Consider the following 21,786-nt stretch of genomic DNA (forward strand, 5'->3'; position numbering starts at 1 on the left):
GGTGGAAGTAATTAATAAATTTCCAATAATCTCCATAATCACTGTTTACATATCAGACATTCTTCCACAATCGTAACAAATGTCGGAAAGTGGCCATTGATTACTGTTTACACAAAAGGAGTAATTAAATTTGCCACCATCCCATCATCCTGAGAGTAAAAAACCTGCTCGGCAATCATCCACGTCGAGAGGAGACAAAAAAATTAAGATGATTGTGCCGTGTGCATTTTACGAATGCAAGGAGCAATGGGCGCACCTATATCTTTCTCTTGTTGCATAGTCAATGTAATGAATACTTAGCAGTCAGTTTTGCATTTCATGCGCAACTAAAGAAATTGATTCACATCGATGAGAGTCAGATGTTCATGTATTATTCACTACTCTTATAGTCTCTCTTAATATACATTGAACAACCCCCCCCCCCCCCCCATTGATGCTCTACTCGCTGTGAGATGTTCTGCTATGTGTGTGTGTGTGTGTATGTTTGTTAGAGGTAATTCATTATGCTGACTAGCACCACGAAGGAGGACAAGTTATTATCATTTCTCGTAGTACGTCCGCAGCGTAGAGAGTACCCTGCTGTGTGTGTGGCTCATCACTGTCATGCAATATAGACGATGCGCGGTTTAGCTCATCTTCTCGTAGTATTTGTCTCTGGAGGCAACGGATGTACTGTTTTGCCTGTGGAAGATAGAAATAGCACTGGGCCTTTGCTTTGAATACATGTAGTTTTCTTTAGCTCCAGACTGGATAGTAATCACGTGCCTCCCCTCACTCGGTAGAATCGGACGGAGGGATCCTCGGGGGTTCTCGGACGGAGAGGGGAAAGTGGAAGGAAGAGAGAAAGAGAGAAGAAGATGACTTTGGGATTTGATTTCCATGTGTGTGTCTTCTGTTACTGATTACTGGAGGGTCGAAACGGTTGCCCAGTGTGGCCTAGCTGTGGGAGTTTTTATCGTCCGACTTATTTACGAGCTGGAGAAAGAAAAAAAACGGAAAAGATGTTTTGCTACAGACGGCTTGGGTTGGTGATGATGAGATGTTTGTGTGGATTTTGAACTCTACATACTGTAGTCGCATTGATTGCTTGGAAAGGGAATTTGTTGTCTTCTTGTACATGTTGATGGTAGCAAGATGTATGCAGTTATCTATTGAGTACGATATTCTTAGGACAACCGTAGAGAAGCGACAATTTCATTTGGAAATCTAAATATATCTTCAGATTGGATAACAAGACTTCTCTGTCATCAAGAAATTTGTAAGTGTAGCATGGTTTCTTGGTTTATATACTTTAATTTTGTTTCTTTTTTTAGAAGGTTCTTTCACTGGTTTACTCAAGAAATTTTGTCACCAAACATTGCATGGACAATGTTTTTGATGCCGATGTTTAGATGTGAGGTTGATAAAAAAAGATGATTCGATGATTCATTTTTTTTTTTTTTTTTTTTTTTTTTTAGGAAAGGGTGAATTAGGGCACACTTCATAAGTTGCCTGTTTGACATGTTGTACCTACGTAACTTCTTGGATTTATCATGAAAGGAAGTAAGCAAACCTGTTAAGATTTCTCCTAGTCTTTGAGAAAACGGTGATGATATTCTTCCAATATTTATTTTTGTGACAGTTAAGCCACAGTCAGAGCCTCTAATTTAGACATGGCTTACAATACATCTGGTTTGTGAGATGTCGAGGGTCTATAGCAGTGGAATTTAAGTTCTGTTAATTTACAGAATATGGGTTTGATTCCTAGCCTGGTCAACCGGGACACTTGTGTCCTTGAGCAAGACACTTTATCATAATTGCTTCTCTCCACCCAGGAGGACAAAGTGGATACAGGTGTGAGCCGGGAGTATTCTCAGTCGTTTGATGCCAAGCAAACCAGATATAAACACCATCCCGATGAGGTGGGGAAAATGGTTTTTTTACTTACATGTACTTCTGGTTGGAATGATTGGTGTAGAAGAAAGACGAGATGTCCTAACCATACATGTACATTATTACAATATGTAGGACCTTCTCAAAGCCAGTACCTGTAGATCATTAACTATTAATTTCAAAATCCCACTGTTGACTTTAAAAGCCCTTAATGGTCTAGCCCCAGTGTATATATACATGTATAGTAAGAGACGTCTTGTGTAAATATCATCCTCGGTGCGATCTGAGATCTTCAAACAAAATACTGTTGAACATTCCTAGATCTCATTCTTCATGTTGTAATGTAGCTTTGTTTCATTTGCACCAAAGCTGTGCAATGATCTACCCTATCAACTCTGTATACTTGAGTCCTTACAGATCATCTATACAGATCATCAAAAGCCAGCTTAAGACTCATCTCTTTGAATCTGCTTTCATTAATTTCATTGCACTTGTCATCTCCATTTGAAAATCTGTCAAATCTTTTTTTCTTAACTTGTTCCTTCACTTTGCTAAGCGCCTTGAAATAGGCAACTAGAATGACATGAATGGTGGCACTCTTCAAAACGCCTTCAAAATGATTGACTGGTTTATTACCCATGTGGCTTTGGTAGGCTTGGTTGATCCGTTAGATCTTCACAAAGATACATTTTGACTGTATTTATGCATGGACAACCACCTTCGCACAACGGTGGACATTTCCATTAAAAGTAATCAGAACCCTTGCAGTGTTGTCCCTTTAACATGTTTAACAGTGCCCTGCTGGCTGAATGGAAGTTAAAACTACCGTGGACCAGTCAAAATTCTCTCCATGTAGTCTTGCTTGCTAGTTAATTGCTTCCTACTGCAAAATGTATGTAAACCATGTATGCATGCCCAGCTAGTAGATGAAACATAGAGAAGAGTCTGAGATAGAGGAGGGATGGAGGACCAGTGAAATGAAAAGCCAACTGGTCCCACTGGCTAGTCAGTAAGAAAAGGGCAAACCCAAAGTTTGGTGGATAGTAGCGCACGCCTGTATGCTTTGTATTTGAGAGGGCAAGGGCACCAAGGTATTTTTTTCCTTGGTAAAGGGCACTCTATGAGGAAATTGAAAAAATTCTACTGGAGCATTTCCAGGGCACCAAGGCAATGACCAGGGGGCATGGAGGTAATTACCTTTGTTGCCTCCAGGAAGTATCGTATCAGTGCATGCCCAGCTAGTTCAAAGACGAAAAAATGAGGCTTGTCCAGTTCACAGGACAGTATTCAACTTTTACTTTCATTATCCCTGTTCTGTTCGGTTGACTCTACCAAGCCTAGGATCTCCTAGCGAGTCCTTGATCAAATTTTCTTGAATTCAGGCTGACGACTGATGGTAATTGTGACACATACGGAATGCGCTCTCCAATCGTACTGCGATCAATAGTGCATTGAGTCACACTGGATTCTCAGTGGTTTAAGGGTCAGGGATTTATACAGGAGCTCCAGCAATGTGTAAAGAACTATCTGCAGTTATGCAGGCAAAAATGTCTGTTATTTTGTATAAACGCTGCCAGCGTTTTTTTCTTCTTCTTGTATTCGGAGATGGTGGATGTACTTTTGGGTTTAAAGGAGGCTGGTCATTGCCCAGCAATCTGGTAGCTTGCAAAATTCAGTAAGCAAAAGAGTGCACAAATAAGAACCATAACAACAAAGGGAACTAGGAGATGGATAGTGAAGGGGAAAAAGTAATAGGAAAATGCTTGTTTGACTTCTAAGACACACATTTTCTGTTATAAAATAAATTCAAGCCTGATACTTCAAAGAGGCATTGCATGCATACATGGTACCACAGCGCTTTACAATTGCAATTGCCTCCATGCCCTGTGGTTAGTGCCCATTAAAATGCCCTTACATTTCTATGTTAAAGGTGCCCTCTGCCATGTCTCCTAAGAAAAACTGTCTTGTACAGTGTGTGTACAAGTTCAAAGTATCACAAGGACTGTCATTGTAAAAAAGTGGAAAATGTGACTACAGTTTTTTCATAATAATAATAGGAAGAACACTTACAAACACGCTGGTATCCGTCAAGTCATAACACTCATGGCAGGGAACGAAATACAAACTAGATACTATAATAACATAGCAACATTTCAAAACAGCATATAAAAAGCTATCATTTAATACAAAACCGATAGCTGAAACTAAGCCAAACTACTTTTCTGGAAGAGATGGGTAGCATCACTTGACTGCATCTTAGTTGCATTAAGTAATTAAAAGTATTGATATATATGAGTGTTCAACTCTGAAATTTCGAGCAGTCATTTTTCAAATTTCCCAAACGTCAAGTCTTCAATTAGTTGCTGTATACAATGCAATCGTAAATGCATCTTTGAATGTCACAACTTGTTAGAATATTTTACTGGTTGAATGGAAAGGTCAATCGCTTCTCCTCATGTTTGTCTAAGGAGCGTAGTGGTACATGTACATTTTCAATCGTACGGAGGATCTACATGTATATCAACACTGTACAGAGCGATGTGCAATTTATCTCTCTGTGAAGATATACTTTGTTCAAGCTCAAGACACTGGACACTATTGGTAATTGTCAAAGACCAGTCTTCTCGTTTAGTGTATCTCAACATACATGTATGCACAATATAACAAACATGCGAAAATTTTAGCCCAATTGGTCGTCGAAAGTTGCGAAGTTGAATCAAGACCTCAAAATTTCAAAATCTAATTCTGAGGTCTTGAAACCAAATTCGTGGAAAATAATTTCTTTCTTGAAAACTATGTGACTTTAGAGGAAGCCATTTCTCACAATGTTTTATACCATCATTAGCTCCCCATTACTCGTTACTATGTAAGTTTTTATGCTAATTAAAGTAAGTTTTTATGCTAATAATTATTTTGAGTAATTACCAATAGTATGCGTTGCCTCTAAGGAAAGGATATATGTTTGGTAATCACCCTAAAAACTAACGGCAATATAAACTTTGGGTGAGAAGCCTATGGCATTTGTGGAGAGCACAAGGCATTATTTTTATTAGCTGATTTTACATGTAGCTGAGTGGTACATTCTCAATCGTTCATAATGATATGATCTACAACATCAACATACTGTACGCAGTGATGTCCAATTTATATCCATGCATTCTCTGGAGTGTGTATGATATTGTTCCAACTTTATTCTGATTTCTGAATTATTTTTGTTTGCCCTTTGGAAAACTCAGAAGAAATTGTGACTAAAAGCTACCGTATTAACATCTTCAAAACTACCTTCGGTTAAGCAAGTTACTTTTCAGAGCTGCGCTTCTGGATAAATTTTCACACCGCAAATCACACCGCATAGCAGCCCTACCTACATCTTGTGGCTAGAGAAGAAATCTTCATATATGCATCTTTGAATGGGGTCACCAGAATAATATTTCACTCCTCACAACACATTGTGTATATCTACACTCGCATTCAGTATTGGCGTCTAGGATTACTAGCCTGGCAGCCAGTCTGCCATCCCGCAGAAGTACGTTATGATCTACAGTTCCTCGATCGTCAGTTCCATCCGGTTTTCTCTGTGTCCCAACCGATGTATCCAAAGCTCTCCCTTAGCGAGATTAGGTATGAATTATTCATAGCCATTTTTATGTAGGGCAGTAGGTTTGTTGTATTTGGTGACATAAACTACGCGCTCAACAGCTTCAAGATGTTTTAATTGGAGTGGTCGGTTTAAAGCTTTTAATTACATGACGGTTTGATGTTTTTTGTTGTGTCGTCGATATTGGTGGCTGATGGAAATGTTAATTAATGAGGGTTTAGTGCATGTTGGCGTTAGCTTGCTTTGGGTAATTTGACGCCATGGAGTATTGTGTGTAAAATTGTTCCGCACTGCACATAATACAGTGATGTACATGTACGTAGATGAATTGGACACATAAGGTAGGGCGTAGTGGTCATGCTGCTCGACATGCTTGAGGAAACTGAGTCTGTTTACTAAAGTCGTGTTTGAGCCAATATGTCTCATCAGGCCTGTGTTTATATCCGGTTTCCTTGACATTAAACGACTGAGAATATGTTGTAGCCTCCTGGAGGAATGCCAGTCCATTGCATGTTACTATCCCAGGTTTCCCCGATACCCATTTGTACTCCTGGGTGGAGAGAAGTGATTGTAATAAAGTGCCTTGCTCATGGAGACAAGTGACTGACCAGCACCCAATTTCACAGAGCTGCTAAGCACAAAAACTTGCTCAGAACTTGCATGAAATTTCTTCCTTGATAAAAACAGGATTACAAACCAAATTTCCATTTGCTGCATGCTTGTTTGGTATTCAGCTGTTGCTTGAAATCCTGAAAATCACGTGGAAATTTGGTTGGTAATCCAGTTTTTATCGAGGAAGAAATGTCATGCTAAGCAAATTTTTGTTGCTTAGCAGCTCTGTGAAATTGGGCCCAGGCCGCATTTTGTAAATTATAGAACTTGAGTCTACCATCATAGACCACTCGGCCACAACACCCATATATAGTGGGGACCTGATAACAAAAGTGGTCAATAATAACAACACTACTGTATGTGGACCTACAAATGTAAGGACATAATTACCGCTCTAGATTTTCGGTGATACTGTATCTCAAAAACGCTACTGAAATAAAATATTCACATGGTTAGTTTTATTGTATATAGGATTAAAACAGTGGCATGGTTTCAAAAACCAAAGGTTTACGTTCCCTTTAAGCCCATCCAACTGAAATCTTGTCTTTTTCTGTGGGTGCTGTCTTTTCTCATAACATCATTCTATTCAACTGGGACTGCAGCTGTGGTTGCTAACCATCCTCCATGTAGAAGATAAATAATTCAGGAAGCGTAGTGTACTTTGGATTCAGAATACTAATATGGCCAATAGCAGTTCTTGGAAGCGCTATATCCTCCAGTGTGCTTGACAAATTGAAGTTGTTTTCCATTGATGCATCATGACGGTTGAGTCATCTGTGAACCCAATATGCCATTTGTATCTCAATGGTTTCCCATCAACCTTTAAGGGTTTTGGATACCTTTTGTAGATCAAGTTTTTGGCCATGACATGAATCCCTACTTTTCACTGTGAAATAATATGTATATGTACACTGTACATGTAGTTTAATTTACCTGTGGAAGTTTCAGCTTAGAACATTAGTTGTCAAGTTTTTGAGAGAGAAAAAAGTGCAAATCACAGAGGAGTGTTTTCAGGAGAGTCACGTAAATCCGTCCTACACGCTTAACAAGGTTTTGTCGCATTGAAATGGCAAATATTTATGTTTGTACTCATTTCTCCACAACAAAAATACAGCACCTCAGCAAGTAATATGTTAATGACAGCTGTCTACCATCATTATCTTTCAACATTTGAAAGTTTAATGTAAATCTGTGGACATTTGTGTTTTGTGTAAAAAAGTACCCTTTAAAGGATTTGGGTACTTTTTGTAACACAAAACACTACAACTTGCACCGATTGAAGATAATGACAGTAAAAAGTGTACCTCAAAATATTAGTTGCTGAGGTGATGTAGTTTTTGAGAAATGAGTAAAACAATGTCATGAAAATATGTTTTTACATGCTAAAGTAATTTTTGTCTCATGAAAATTATTTTCATGACATTGTTTTACTTATTTCTCAAAAACTACAGCACCTCAGCAAGTTATATTTTCAGGGAAGCTTTCTACTACTATTATCTTCAAATTGTGTTAGTTTAGTGTAAATCTTTAGATATTATGGTGGTTTTTTGTCCTACAAAAAGTACATAGACCCTTTAATCAAGAAATTGTCTTTTATTGGTAACGCTTGATGATGTTCAAGTTTTCATTTATTTACAAATATGATAACCCACATAATGTTTTCGTGGAAATAGTTTCCCCAGAGGCAGTGACATCCATCTTACTAAAACCCTGACTCACCCCCCCCCCCCCCCAACCTCCTTCCATTTGCTCCCCCCCCCCCCCCCACGCATAAGTATCATACACAGCCTTCCCATACTTGCCTCATGCCTGAAGATCCAAAGCTGTACTGATTTAAACGGAAACTACTATGGTAGATCATTGATCAAGGACTGTGGTTTGTCATTTTGGTTTACACTAACTTAGATTTGTGTTACATGTAGCACTATATACTCAGTACTTTTCTAGGGTTCTGTGAACAAAAAATCGCAGGCATATTATTCATGGGTTTATTTAGTAAAGATATTGATTGTATAAAAATATTCTCAGACAGTGTCCATGTTTTGTGTGATCAATGAGGTACATGAAGTAACAAACCTATGAAAATTTTGGCTTATTCCGTTGTGTGAGTCAGGAAAGCATTTAGTGAAAAACCATGCATGATGATTAGCATGTAATTCTGTTGTCCTTAAAGACTCTGGACACTGTTGGTAATTGACAAAGACTAGTCTTCTCACTTGGTGTATCTCAACATATGCATAAAATAACAAACCTGTGAAAATTTGAGCTCAATCAGTCCTCAAAGATGCAAGATATTAATGAAAGAAAAAAAACCCTTGTCGTACCATGGTCACACGAAGTTGTGTGCTTTCAAATGCTTGATTTCAAGACCTCAAATTCTTAATCTGAGGTCTCAAAATTAAATTCATGGAAAACTACTTCTTTCTCGAAAACTAGTAACTACGTCACTTCAGAGGGAGCTGTTTCTCACAATGTTTTATAATATCAACCTCTCCACATTACTCGTAATCAAGAAAGGTTTTAAGTTAATATTTGTTTTGCGTAATTACCAAACGTGTTTAGTCCCTTTAAGTTTGCAGCAGCTGCTGCATTTTGAAAAAAATGATACATGTGAGAAACTACAGATTAATTAAAATGTCCATCACAACGTGTGTGGATTATTTTTCATCATATCAACCCTTAGCCAATTCTCATCTGTTTTATAAATCAAGAGAGACTGATTATTTGGTGATATTAAAGTTTATTTTGAGACTGTCAGTTGTTTCATGTCATACTGACGGGGGACCTCCATTTTTTTAATTAGAATCACCAGTCTACCGATGGCACGCTATGGATGTCAAACTCAAATTAAAGAAAACCGCAATCACCGATTACAGGACATGTAATCAGTAATCAGCAAAGTGCCATAACAGGCTCTATTGCTTACTACTCTTACATTCTAATTTCCTCTTACATATTTGTGTACATGTTCTGGTGAAGCTGCAATGCAGTGTGTACAGTTTTAATCTCAAAGCTATAGTTATTGTTTTTCTCTCTTTTTGGATGACACACTATGGATGTAAAATTCAAAAGAATGAAACCGCTATCACCCCTTAGACAGTAATCAGTAAACCAAGTGATCAGTTAACATGGTTAAGTGCCATAACAGGCTCCAATTGCTGCCTATTCTAACATTCTAATATGGCAGATTATTTGTGTACTTGTAAACCATGTTTTGGTGAAGCTGCATTGAAGAGTGCAGTTTTAATCCCGAAGCCAATTGTTATTTTTCTCTCCCCTTTTGGAACTGATATGGTGAGTCAGATGAATTGATATTTCTTACTTGGCCTTGTCTTGTTGTGAATTGTTTTCCCACTGTCAGCAACAGATCAACCTTAAAGGGGATGGATCATCTTGGGGTACTCAGAGATTTGACTTAATTTCAACATTCATAACGTATGTTTGTGCCGTTAAAGAAAACGTCTCATTTTTTGTTTGCACATTGCAAGTTTGTCACATAAGAGGCGGAAAACCACTCGTGGTAAGGGTCTACAGCAAGAAAATATTTTAAGATGAAAGTAACTCAGGAGAGCCGAAGAAAGAAGTTGATACTCCTAAAACAGTCTAGATTGTAGGATGGAGGGAAACATGCAACAGGCAAGGTGTTCCAAAGATATGCTGTACATGGAATAAAGCCAAAACAAAATTTATTTTTGTGACATTGTCTATAACTCATTTCTCAAAAACTACAGCATCCCAGCAAGTAATGTTTTAAGGGAAGCTTTCTACTATCATTATCTTCAAACTGTTTTAAGTTTAATGTAAATCTGTGGACATTGTGTTTTGTGTCTTACAAAAAGTACCCATACCCTTTAATGTCTCTTGCTTGCCCAGCGGATTGTTTCCAGCGTTAGGGATGGCTTTTCTTGATTGGTATCTCTCACCTTGAATCATAACAAGACACTTTGCTGATGAGAAACGAGCCAGGCTCGACTGGGAATATTGGCCTCCGTCATTAAACTGCGTGGGGCTTTGGAAGATCATTCATGCAGTGTTTTATGGCTGCTAGAATTTTGAATAACGCAGATACCCTGTCTTTTGTTGGCTTAAATGTTTGTAATTATTTGTGTCTATGCCTTGGTTTTCATTGGTTTAGCTACCTTTTGAGACTCGGTGCAAAAGGAGTTCTAATAAACATTCTAATACATGACACATTTTTTCTTGATCTCATATTTGGTACTGAAGTAATTCTAGTCTAGGTTTACCCTAACTTATATGAGGTTAACAGTTATTAAAACTTTTCAGTAAGGTAATTACAGACAAAGTAATCCTAAAAGTACATGTACATCACAAACGTAACGTGAGTAACCGTTGAATTGCCCCAATAGTATCGCAAGACTGTGAGAGTTTCTGTAGATTTGTACATCAATGACAATCAAAATGAAAGTGTCCAGGCGGCTCCACTGTACAATGGGCGTTCTCTCCGGCCAACCATAGTGGGACACCAGATTGACTGTTCCATATACATGTACCTCAATGAAATTAACTCAGCGGTCACCTCAGACGAAATTTATTAGATCTGTCCGCTTAAGCGTATCTGCTGATCCCCGAGATTGTCAGTTTGTTCAGAGATTTTCTCTCACAGTGACCAAAAAGCCTTCTGGCAAAATAGGAAGCGACAACTAATGCTGGACTCAATCTGCGACAAAATTAGCATACTCTTGCAAGAACACTGATGGAGGATTTGGGTTTATGCTCCTATGGTTTGTACAAAATATAGTAGTTAAAGTGGATCTCAGACATTTATTGATTTTTGTATCAAATGCAACCTTAAGTGTAGAATACCATTAGAAAGCACCACATGTTATACCAGCTGTAGAATTGTTCGTATTTTGTTGAAGTTATTGTTTTGTGGAGACAACAAATACTGGCAATTCCCCTTGTTTCTTTGTGTGGGTTACTCGGCGTGTTACTTCACAGAGGCAATGGCAACCGTTGCCTCTGTTGCCCCTGGTCATTGCCTCGGTGCCCCTCAAGGATTCCTCACGGAGGTGCCCTTTTAGCAAAGAGAAAAACGCCTTGGTGCCCTTGCCCTTTACACAAATGAAGCATCAGTCCTGTTGCTTACTGCATTGCAAAATACAAATAATATGCAGGCCCGATACTTCATGGAGACAACAGAGGCAATAATTGCCTCCATGCCCCTTGCCATTGCTTTGCTGCCCTCTGAGTGAAATGTTCAAATAGAAACGTTAGTCTTCTTCAATCATGTAGAGTTTCCCTTTATCACAGGGGAAAAAAACACTGTGTCCTTACAAAAAAACAAAGTACATGGGGGCATGTGCAAGGACATTATACTGCAATACATCATGGAGCAAGATTTTGAAGTATCGTTTTACATGATGTACCTGTACTGAGTAGACAGCAATCATAGTATTATTGGAGCAGCTATGATTTCACCCACGCCCCATTAAGTCTTGAGTTTCAGGCTCTTTGCCATTTCTTGAATATTTCATCCTGGGATGGTACTGGACAATATAAGCATTCTTGGATGCAAATTGCTTTTATGAAACAGATTTATTGGCTCCCCTCAAGTTGTCAGTTGATACATGTAGGTGATAGGAAATCTTCTCCTACAGCCCTGGGCATGCTGGACACGGGATGGCAGGTTAAAAGCACCCATTGGACTTGGTGGAATATCCTAGGACTGTATTTTTAAATTGTTACGTTGCCCATTTGCTCGGTTAGTTTACCTTAAAAAAATCAAATGGGCACAGGGTTTAAGACAAATAAATTCGGCTGTTCTTAAATCTAGAGTTTATGCATTTGATAGTACTCTTTTTATTTTTTAGGGTTCCTGAGTGCATACCTACATAAAACCTTTTTACAGGGAGAAGTTTTTGATTTTGTTCATAAAGTGATGTGTAAGCCAGAGATAATCATCATTGATTAATCTGTTTGGTATTTGGCATGAGATACGTACATATACATTGTATGTACACTGCATGCGCAGTTTGTCTGGTGGCTATCACAAACTAAATAAACATATGAGGAATTTGATATCTGCTGATATTAGAATTAGAATCCAACTCCAAATATGGCCAATTTCAGACCTTGATTTTCTTTCTTGAACAGGCACAGCAATTTTTCTCTGGTGAGAGGCACTTCTATGAGGATAATGTTACTTTGTATTGAAACTTTGCACAGGGCACCACAGCAAAAACACCAGGCATCATTTTAATTAATGTGGGTGTCGCAGGTTATTTTGAGGCCTGTAAATTTTATATGTGGATGCATCTTTTCATGGAATCCACAATGTTTTGTCAGGTGCTTGCTACAAACTCTTTTCCTACTGTACATGTAGGTATGTAGCCAGCCTCTGTATTTTCTACAGATGTTTTATGGTAAATGAGGCACAGTGTGTTCAGATTGGGTCCTCCTGTCAGAATGTTTCACCATGGAACCAGGCTCTTTGTGTGTTCTCACACATACACTCTTGCTTTTCTGAGATGTAGTTTTAAAAAAAACCCAGTGAAACAGCTTTATTCTATATTCTGCATTTCTTTGGAACCCTTTGCCTGGTGCATGTTTTCCTCCATCCTACAATCTAGACTGTTTAAGAGGAATGTCAATTCCGTAACCTTCAGCTCCCCTGAGTTATTATCTTCTTAAATATTTGTAGCCCCTTACCAAGAGTGGCTTTTAGACTTGTTTGGGAAGCAAACTTGCATAAAATATTTCTAACAAAGAGTACAAAATGTACAGGTGTACAAAAATATATAAATGAGTGAGTTGATGAATTTTTGTGTGTATCCTCTGCCATGATGCAGAAAGAGCCGCCTTGAAATCTTGACATGTCATGAATGCAGCACATGCCATTCCATTTAGTCAATTGCATCTCAGATTTGGTTGCGCTCTGCTTGTTTATGAAGGACGTATACGAATGGAATCGTCCCCCAGCATTCCTACTCGCGCCTCAATGCTTCATACACAGGTGGTGCGGTTGTTTCCAAATTGCCATTTCACATGAATGCTCTCCGAACCCAGACAAGAAAAAATACAAATTTTGACTGGTTAACAATCAATAAATAGCAAGGTTTGACAAATGTTCAGCGACGAGCCAGCAGGACCAAGTAGCTTGTCATTTCACTTGTCCATCAACTTCTTCACTGGTCCATACTTGACAATCTATACTGAATAGGGATGCTTTTTCAACACTGAATTGGCCAGCAGGACAACTTGGAGTGAATATTGACCGGTCCTGAGGTGTTTTAACAGGCAGTTGGCCAGCAAACAGACGAACGCTGAATAGGGTTTTCTGGTAATTGTTTTACCAACTATATCCAGGAAAGGTTTTACATGTATTTAATTCAATAAAACATTTAATTTGGTTTTGCCCTCACATGATAAAATACATTATTGGACGTGTTTCATAATATAAACAGTAGCCAACATTATTGATAAGTCAGAACATAATATTACCGTTGTCTATAACGACAAACTGTTCTGCACAGTTCAGGAAGAGGGAGAGACAAAGGTTTTTGCCTAGAGCCAACTGATCGCAACCTTTCCTGATAGAAGAGAGGAAAAAATCCTGTCACCCAAAATGTCTGTTAGTGACGTCTTAAAGGCACTGGGCACGTTTGGTAAATGTCAAGGACCAGTATTTTCACTTGGTATATCCCAACATAATACAAATAACAAATCTGTGAGAATTACGACTTGAGCAACTGGTTATAGAATTTGAAAGAGGGTAATAAAAGAAAAATCACAATACTTTTTACTATCAACAGCTCTTGATTGCTCATTGCCAAGTACGTTTTTTATGCTTACAACTATTTTCAGTAATTATCAATAGTGTCCAGTGCCTTTAAGATGTTCATCAAAACTTATTCTGACTCCTTCGTCCTGGCTGAGAAAAAAAAATCATTTTGAAGAAGCCGCAGGAAAGCCAACTGTGACCTTTCCGATATGTGCCTCTTGACAGGGAAGGAGAATTAGGGAATGAAAACTAACGGATGTGAATCAACTGATTAAAGATCAAACCAATGTTGTGGGATGGAGGGGTGGGGAAATGGAACATCTTATTTCTTCCCCAGGGTATTGTGTGCTGATAAAGTTTCATTACTGGCTGATTTTTGGAACGATTTGTGTCATGATTTATGTCAAATTTGACAAATGTGTGACTTACAGTGATACTTTTTTTTACATCAATTTCCTTGGTGTCGATTTAAAGATGAACATTCAAAACGTTTTCAGAATCCCCTGACAGTATTGAAAATGTCAAGATGTCACATGATCCTATGGTAGGTCTTATGGATGTGTATAGCAGAAAATACCATACATGTAGAAACCTGCAGCTAACTTTGTATTGCAGTCACTTTGTGGACATTTCTTTGTTCTACTTCCAACACAGGTGCAAACCCTGTGTCCGTAGTGTTTAAAAAGCCTGCCTCATGAGAACCAATTTGTGCATAAGCCTAGCGGCTCTATATGCTATTTTGTGTCCGGGGGGGGGGGGGGGGGGGGGGGGAAGAATCCTAAGTGTAGCCTTTATTCTCAAAGTACCATTTGAAAAATGAAAACAACCTTGCTCATTCACAAATAATATTCTCCAGGGTGTATGGAATTAAACACTTTAAAAAGAAAAACAACGTCCATTTGGCCGTATAATCCTAGATGTCACTTTTTCCCCCTGAACCTCTTCCTGCTTAGAATGCAATACGACTACTTTGGACGTCTGAGCTTTGAGCCATAGATCTCACGACTTTATTAAATTTGACCGCAATGAGGCCGCAGAGAGTTGGTTCTTGCTTTAACTATAGCTGCCCCCCCCCCCCATCATTTCATAGATGTCTAATGGGATTGTGTGATGGTCCAGTACACTTCAGCTTATGAAGGTGTTGGGATTGGTTTCTGTAGCGGAATGTGGCTGGGTGTGAGTCATATTTGACTTGAGGAGGTGGTAGTGTGTGGTGGGGTGGAGGGGGGGGGGATGTTGGACTACTGAGGGGGGGATGTTTCAATGTTGTTGTGAGTTAAGGAATAGTGATAACAAGTAAATTCATTCCGCGGTAGTGAAGTTAATTTTGAGAATTCCCCCAAGCCACTAAAGTGAAAGTAGTCCATGCTAGTAAAGCAGGACAGTTTTAGCTATAGTATATCAAATTCTGTAGAATAAACAGCAAGATATAAGTTCTCAAATGGAATATTGTTTAAGTACAAATTCAAATTTGTTTTTGTATCGTTCTAATGATGCAAATTTAATGACCTATATAAACCACAAGGGAAACTTACTTAACATTTATTTATATCTCAGCCCTTGATGGTTCACTATACACCTGGTTGAGAGAAGCAATTATGGTTAAGTGCCTCACTCAAGGACACAAGTGTCATGACCAGGACTGGAACCCACACTCTGATGATTCAACCACCAGAACTAGAGGCCAATGCAGTAGACTGCTGGCCATGACACACCAAATATTTGGGTTCTCTCGGTATTGAAATGAATTCAATTTTCCATCTGAACCATGCTTTAAAGTTGAATACTTTGATCAATATCTGCGGCCAGCTTTTGGAAACATATGTTAAATTGAGCGGTTGTCTGGCGGGGAGAACATAATAAAAATGATGTGCTTTGGATTGCGTTTTGATTGGCAAGCTTACACAGGCGTATCATGGAGTTCCTATTTAACCCGTTAGTCACAAGAAAAGCCTGCGGGCTCGTTGCAGATCATCACCCCAGAAATTTAATTGATATGATTCCCAGATGTTATTTTTTTTATTTGGGTGAACATATCAGCAGAAGAGATATACCTTGTTGAGAGTGTTATTATTGCATTGGTGTCGCTGCATGCTGCGGTTTTGTGAGGTAATAATGTAGACAGATAGCTAGACGTCAGGAATGGTTTTGTGAGTCACACACTGCCAATGGGGTTCTAAAAAGCTGGCCATACCTTTACAATCCGAGGAAATATTTCCAATTAAAACATCAGGATTCGACAGCGGAATCCGAGTGTATAGCGGCTGGTAATTGCACCCCCTGGAATTTACAAGGAAGACCTGTAAGTTGTGCATGCCTTTGTACATAACACATTTTATGTAGGGTGTTTTGGAATTTTTGTTTAAAATGTTTGATAAATCACAGGATGTCAGTTTGCAGTTGGGCATATTTTTTTGCACAGATCTTTAAACCAACGTCAACATTTTCTGCAAACTTTCAGTTAGAGACACTGAACACAGTTGGTAATTGTCAAAGACCAGTCTTCTCGCTTGGTTTATCTCAAATAAAATAACAAACCGGTAATTTTTTTTTAGCTCAATTGGTCATCGAAGTTGTGAGATAATAATGAAAGAAAAAACGCCCTTGTTACACAAAGTTTTGTGCTTTCAGATGCTTGATTTCGAGACCTCAAATTCTAAATCGAGGTCTCGAAATCAAATTTGTGGTAAGTTACTTCTTTCTCAAAAACTATGTCACTTCAGAGGGAGCCGTTTCTCACAATGTTTTATACTATCAACCTCTCCCAATTACTCGTTACCAAGTAAGTTTTTATGCCAAAAATTATTTTGAGTAATTACCAATAGTGTCCACTGCATTTAAATGAAATACCTCATATGATTGGTTGTTTTGTTTCCAGCCAATGTAACTCTACATGTATACTTGAATAGCTACATTTTTTTTTTTTTGCAGCTAATGCATGGCTAAATTTTCATAGTGTTTTGTTCTCGGTTGGCAAAAAGCTGGGGTTGTGACATTGCAATAGAAAAGTCTTTAGTTGCAATACAGTTGTTATGTTTTGATGGCTGTTATGAATGAAGCGTTTATTTGTGTATTCATCTTTCTATTATTTATCTATCTATCAGTATCATGGATGTACATGGATTGTCTGTAAAAATTGCATCATTGAATTTGAGGTTATTTATATTCAGCGGAAATACCCACACACAGACTCGCTTGAATCTCAACGGTCAGTCCAGAATAAGTACTGACGGCAATCAATCCAGTAATGGAGGGTTGTCGCCAGCCAAATCGTCATGAATTGAATTAATTATGACATCTGCTTTGAGTAGCACGAAGAGAGAGCAAGCCGTACAGCTGTTCATTCTAGTCTGTCAAGAAGCATCCTGGCTGGTTATTTGGGATGGTATTGGCTGATGGCCAGGTTGCTGGTCGTCCAAGCTGGAGTAATGGTTGCAATGTTGTCTCGGCCTACTGAAGCATTGGCCATTCATGAATGAACGGCAGTCCTTCTTGCATATTGTCCTTCTTGCATATACATTGATTTGTTGTCAGATTCTATATATATTGTAACAGCCTTTGGTTAGGAAAATTAAGTATAGTTTTCCCCCTCAGTCTAACCTTCTCTGCATGTTCAGTAGTGGGGGGGGGCTGGGGATCTTCACCTTTATCCCTCAAATTTTTGTGTGTCCTTTTTTCTACTTTGTCGAGAGAAGTACAAAACACAAAAGTATTCTCTGATGTTAATAATAAGCTTCCAAAAGCAGGACAGAAAGTTGTAAATGCTTTGTTCAAGCGTAAAGTGTTTTTTTATGTTTCAAGACTTCATGTTGGAATGTTGAACCACATAATACAGTCATTGTGTTTTGGTATCTGACATGTATTAGACTGTTACCATTCAGAGCTAATTATTTGGCGCATTATACTGTATCCCTTCTGTATTCCTTCTGTGGATTTAATGTGCTACTTTGTATCAGATCAAAATCCAGATGTTGTGCAAGCCCTCCCCCCCCCAACACTGGTTGTTATTGTTCTTATGAAGGTAATAATGTCTTTACTCTTGAGATGTTATACATGTATGTTCTACTATGACTGCTTTGTGCCTCCGGGCTAGTTGGCACATATTGAAGTTTCTGAAGCTGCATTGCGGGTTGCTCTGTTGAAAATGTGCACCTTGAGTCATGCTAGGCAATCGATAGTGGTAAAGTGGACTTGGATGCCATGTGTAAAATAGTTCAGCCATATGGTCTCAACCAAGGAGCTCAAATGCCTCTCTGTTAAAACCTAAAGTTTACCTCCAGTTTCCTGACTGTTTTAGTTTACTCTGCTTGTTCCAGATCTAATCTTGGTGCAAGACATTTTTACTGTGTAAGTTACATGTATTGTTAGTATAAAAAAAACATGCACACATGCCAATAGGGGCATTCTCTGGAAGCCACAGACTCACAAACGTGTTGTTGGCCATATGGGCCGTGATGGAATAAGTAAGGTTTTCTTAAAAAGCGCCCTTTATCATCCAGTGGTTCACTAACAAAGTATGACCCTACATGTACCTTTAAACCTTGGCAGAACGAGCAGGGTCAGTTAAAGTACATTCTGTATCTTACTCCCCAAGCAAATGTCACCTTTAAAGTGAGAGGTGACAACAAGGAAGCGTACAGAGAGTAACAACCTCCTGGGAGGCCTAATAACCTTAGACACTTTCCAGGGTTTTGTAGATTAAGTGCAATGTGGCGATTGTGATCTAAGTTAAAGGCCTACATAAATAGTATAGTCTGTATGTCATGTTCATGTAATGTAGGCCTACAAGTTTTTAATTTTAGAAATAATGAGACTCTTTTATGTACCTTTTTACGGGTTTGCAAAGTTTACAGCTTTAGGCCCTATCCGAAGGACGAAGTAATAATGGTTTTTAGTTTCCTGCTTAAGGACACAAGTGTCAAGACTGGGACTCCAACCCACACTCTGCTAATTAGAAATGCCAGAGTTTGTGAGACCACTTTCTGTACCTAAAATTAAGGGTTTCATTAGGTGCTGTTGTTCACTCAGTTGCCACTATTAGATTTAGGGGGGCAATCTCCCTTCTCTTAATTTACGTACTCAACACACAGGACTTTAGTGTCTTGCTTAGTGCCTTGCTTTAGGACATTACTGTCATTTGGGACATTACTGGGACTCAAGACTGGGACTCGAACCCACACTCTGCTGATCAGAAACACCAGAGCTTGAATTCAGTGTGCTTGACCGCTCGGCCATGCCACAAAACCCATCAACAAAATTGAATCATGACTGTAATTGTGACACATGTGTGCACTCATACAATGTACATGTAGCCTACATGTACATGTGTACACCATATGTTTCTTATTCAAATTGCATCCCAAACTACCCAACCTGTCTACCCCCTTTACAAATGATTTTGTCTCATGTGTCATGCGCAACAATAGCTTGACACATTTTTAATATTGAATTTTTGCCGCATTGTTCACGAGAAATTATTACTCATAATAATGCTTTTGTTTCAACCTCATTGAGTCACGTGTTTAATCGTCAGAGTTGTGCTCATCTTTTTACACAGAAAGATTCCATCGAGGTCGGTTGCAGAAATAATTAGTGGTGTATGCACAATTGTTGTCGCATGATCTACATTTGGCATGTTATAACGATCCGGGAGGGTGTTTAGACTTAAACGAATCCAGATTGCTTTTGCAGTTTTTTTGCCCTATGGGACTACAAGTGTACAGAGCTCTGCTGGTAAAGTGTTCACTGAAATTAAACTTGGAGTGTACTTTTTTTCTTCATCTTGCTTTCTGTGCAGGGTTTTGCTGCGTATCGAGCAAGACAACAAGGTGTGCTCATCTTTTCACACAAAAAGACCCTTAAGGTCGGCTGCAGAAATGATTAGAGTTGTATGCACAATTGTTGTCGCATGATCTAAATTTGGCATGGTATAACGATCCAGTGGGTGATTCAGGGAAACGATTTCGTCTAGCAATTTTGCATAGCAAAATATTTAGACTGGAAAGTTATGCGCACACTGGATGCTTTGAGTAGCAAATGATGATTTTTTTATATATCAATTGACATAGTTTGTGTAGCATTTTGCTGTGCTATGTCATGTACTAGGGAAATTGTTCACTGTTTTCAGAATTGAATGAATCCAGATTGCTTTTGCAGTCTTTTACCCCGCTTTGAGAGTGTGAAGAGCTCTACTGGTGAAGTGTTCACTGAAACTTAACTTGGCGTTAACTTTTATCTTCATCTTGCTTTCTGTTCAGGGTTTTACTGCTGATCGAGCAAGACAACGAGGAGAAGCTAAAAGCATGGTACTTCACTCAACTGCAAGGCCTGAAGCAACGCATTGACCAGCTTCCCATTACGGAAAATGTAAGTCACTTTTAAACAGGATTTGCTCTTAACCTTTTTTTCCATTGACTGGCCAGCAGGACTTAGTTAGCTAACCATTTCACTAGGCCGTCACCTTTTTTCAGGAGTCCGTATTTACATACTCCATGAAACCAAAGTTATGTTTGAAGGCACTGGACACGTTTTGTCAAGGACCAGTATTCTCACTGGGTGTATCCTAACATAAATGAAAAATGCATAACAAAACAAATCTGTGGACTCAATTGGTCATCGAAGTTGCAAGAGAATAATTAAAGCAAAAACACCCTTGATGCACAATTTTGTGTGCTTTCAGATGCCTAATAAAGCGCTTCAAGCCTGAAGTCTTTTAATATTTGAATGATAAATTGCGTCTTTCTCAAAATCTAAAGTTACTTCATAGGGAGCCATTTCTCAGAATGTTTTATACTACATGTACCATTAGCTCTCCTTTGCTCATTACCGAGTAAGTTTTTATGATGACAATTATTATGAGTAGTTTCCAATAGTGTAGCAAGCAGGACTAGTAGGCTTGCTGCCTGTTCACATGTCCGTCAGGTTTTTTTTTACAAGTCCATATTTACCAACTCCATGAAACTAAAGTATTTGTAAGAAACAAAATCGCCCTCATGCAAAAATCAATATGGCTGGGATCAACTTAGTCCCGACCTGAGGTTTGAATACGCCCGAGACTTGCACCGTCTCTAGAAACCCCGCTAGTTAAATGAGATACATTGAATCGCTCCTCTTTACCATCTCAGCAGGGGTCGTCCGAGGTCACGGCCTCACAACAGGCTTAAGCCATTACCCCATTAATATTTATAGCAGAGTGCCTTTATATTGTATTCCATCCTTGCCAGCATGGTCCAAATCATCTTGTCAGAGGGTTTTAATTCTTGAAATATTTTTTGGGGCGGAAGGACGTCATACAACATACATGAACATCTGTGTTGATTTTATTTATAAAAGTTAAGTGGCGTAAGTATCTAAGCGTTGTCAAGAGATATTTTTGTTTGTGTCTTCATAGCTGTGTTGTTCTTTTTCTTTTTCTTAGGACTTTTGTTTATCAAGACTTCAGACAAAATGTATAAAGCCCAATTGTTTATGCATAGTTAGTACAAGTCACTTTCATATGTTTATGTTGTCTTTTTTGCACAAAGGAGCAGTAGAGATGACAAAGTTTGTCTTTGTTCAATTTTATTCAATTTGGATCTTGCAGAGAAATTTCATATAAAAGGCAATCAATAGTACAACAATAGCAGGACCCTACAAAACCTGATTCAAATGGTTTTGTGCATGTACATGTACATTACATGTATGTACAATGTACATGTACATGTATGTATACAGTAGCTTCATTTCAACTTAAAGGTATTAGGCCTTTACAGTATTGGCAGGGTCGACAATAGTTTACCAAGAAGAAAATGCCTTGGTGCCCTTGCCCTTTAAAAAACAACGCACACAGGCCTGGAACTTCATAACCAGTATTATCAAAGTATTCCCCTCCTGAGGTTCTTTTAAACCTGTAGGGCACTGTTGACCTAAATTTGTAAAAAAAAATCCTAAGCATGCGTTATGTGACAATAATTAACCTGAATTT

At 38.6% G+C, this 21,786-nt stretch overlaps 1 protein-coding gene across 1 annotated transcript in view; it reads left to right on the top strand.

Annotated features, from left to right (window-relative positions):
• Positions 1 to 1,181: 1,181 nt before the first annotated feature.
• Positions 1,182 to 21,786, top strand: part of LOC117287800 (adenomatous polyposis coli protein-like) — a 40,070-nt gene continuing 19,465 nt past the window's right edge. Inside the window, exons 1-2 of the mRNA XM_033768321.1 lie at positions 1,182 to 1,258; positions 20,081 to 20,189. The gene's annotated coding sequence lies outside the window, so the exon portion shown is untranslated. The remainder of the gene's footprint in view (positions 1,259 to 20,080; positions 20,190 to 21,786) is intronic.

Source organism: Asterias rubens, chromosome 3 (assembly GCF_902459465.1).
Source record: "Asterias rubens chromosome 3, eAstRub1.3, whole genome shotgun sequence".
NCBI classification, from domain to species: domain Eukaryota; kingdom Metazoa; phylum Echinodermata; class Asteroidea; order Forcipulatida; family Asteriidae; genus Asterias; species Asterias rubens.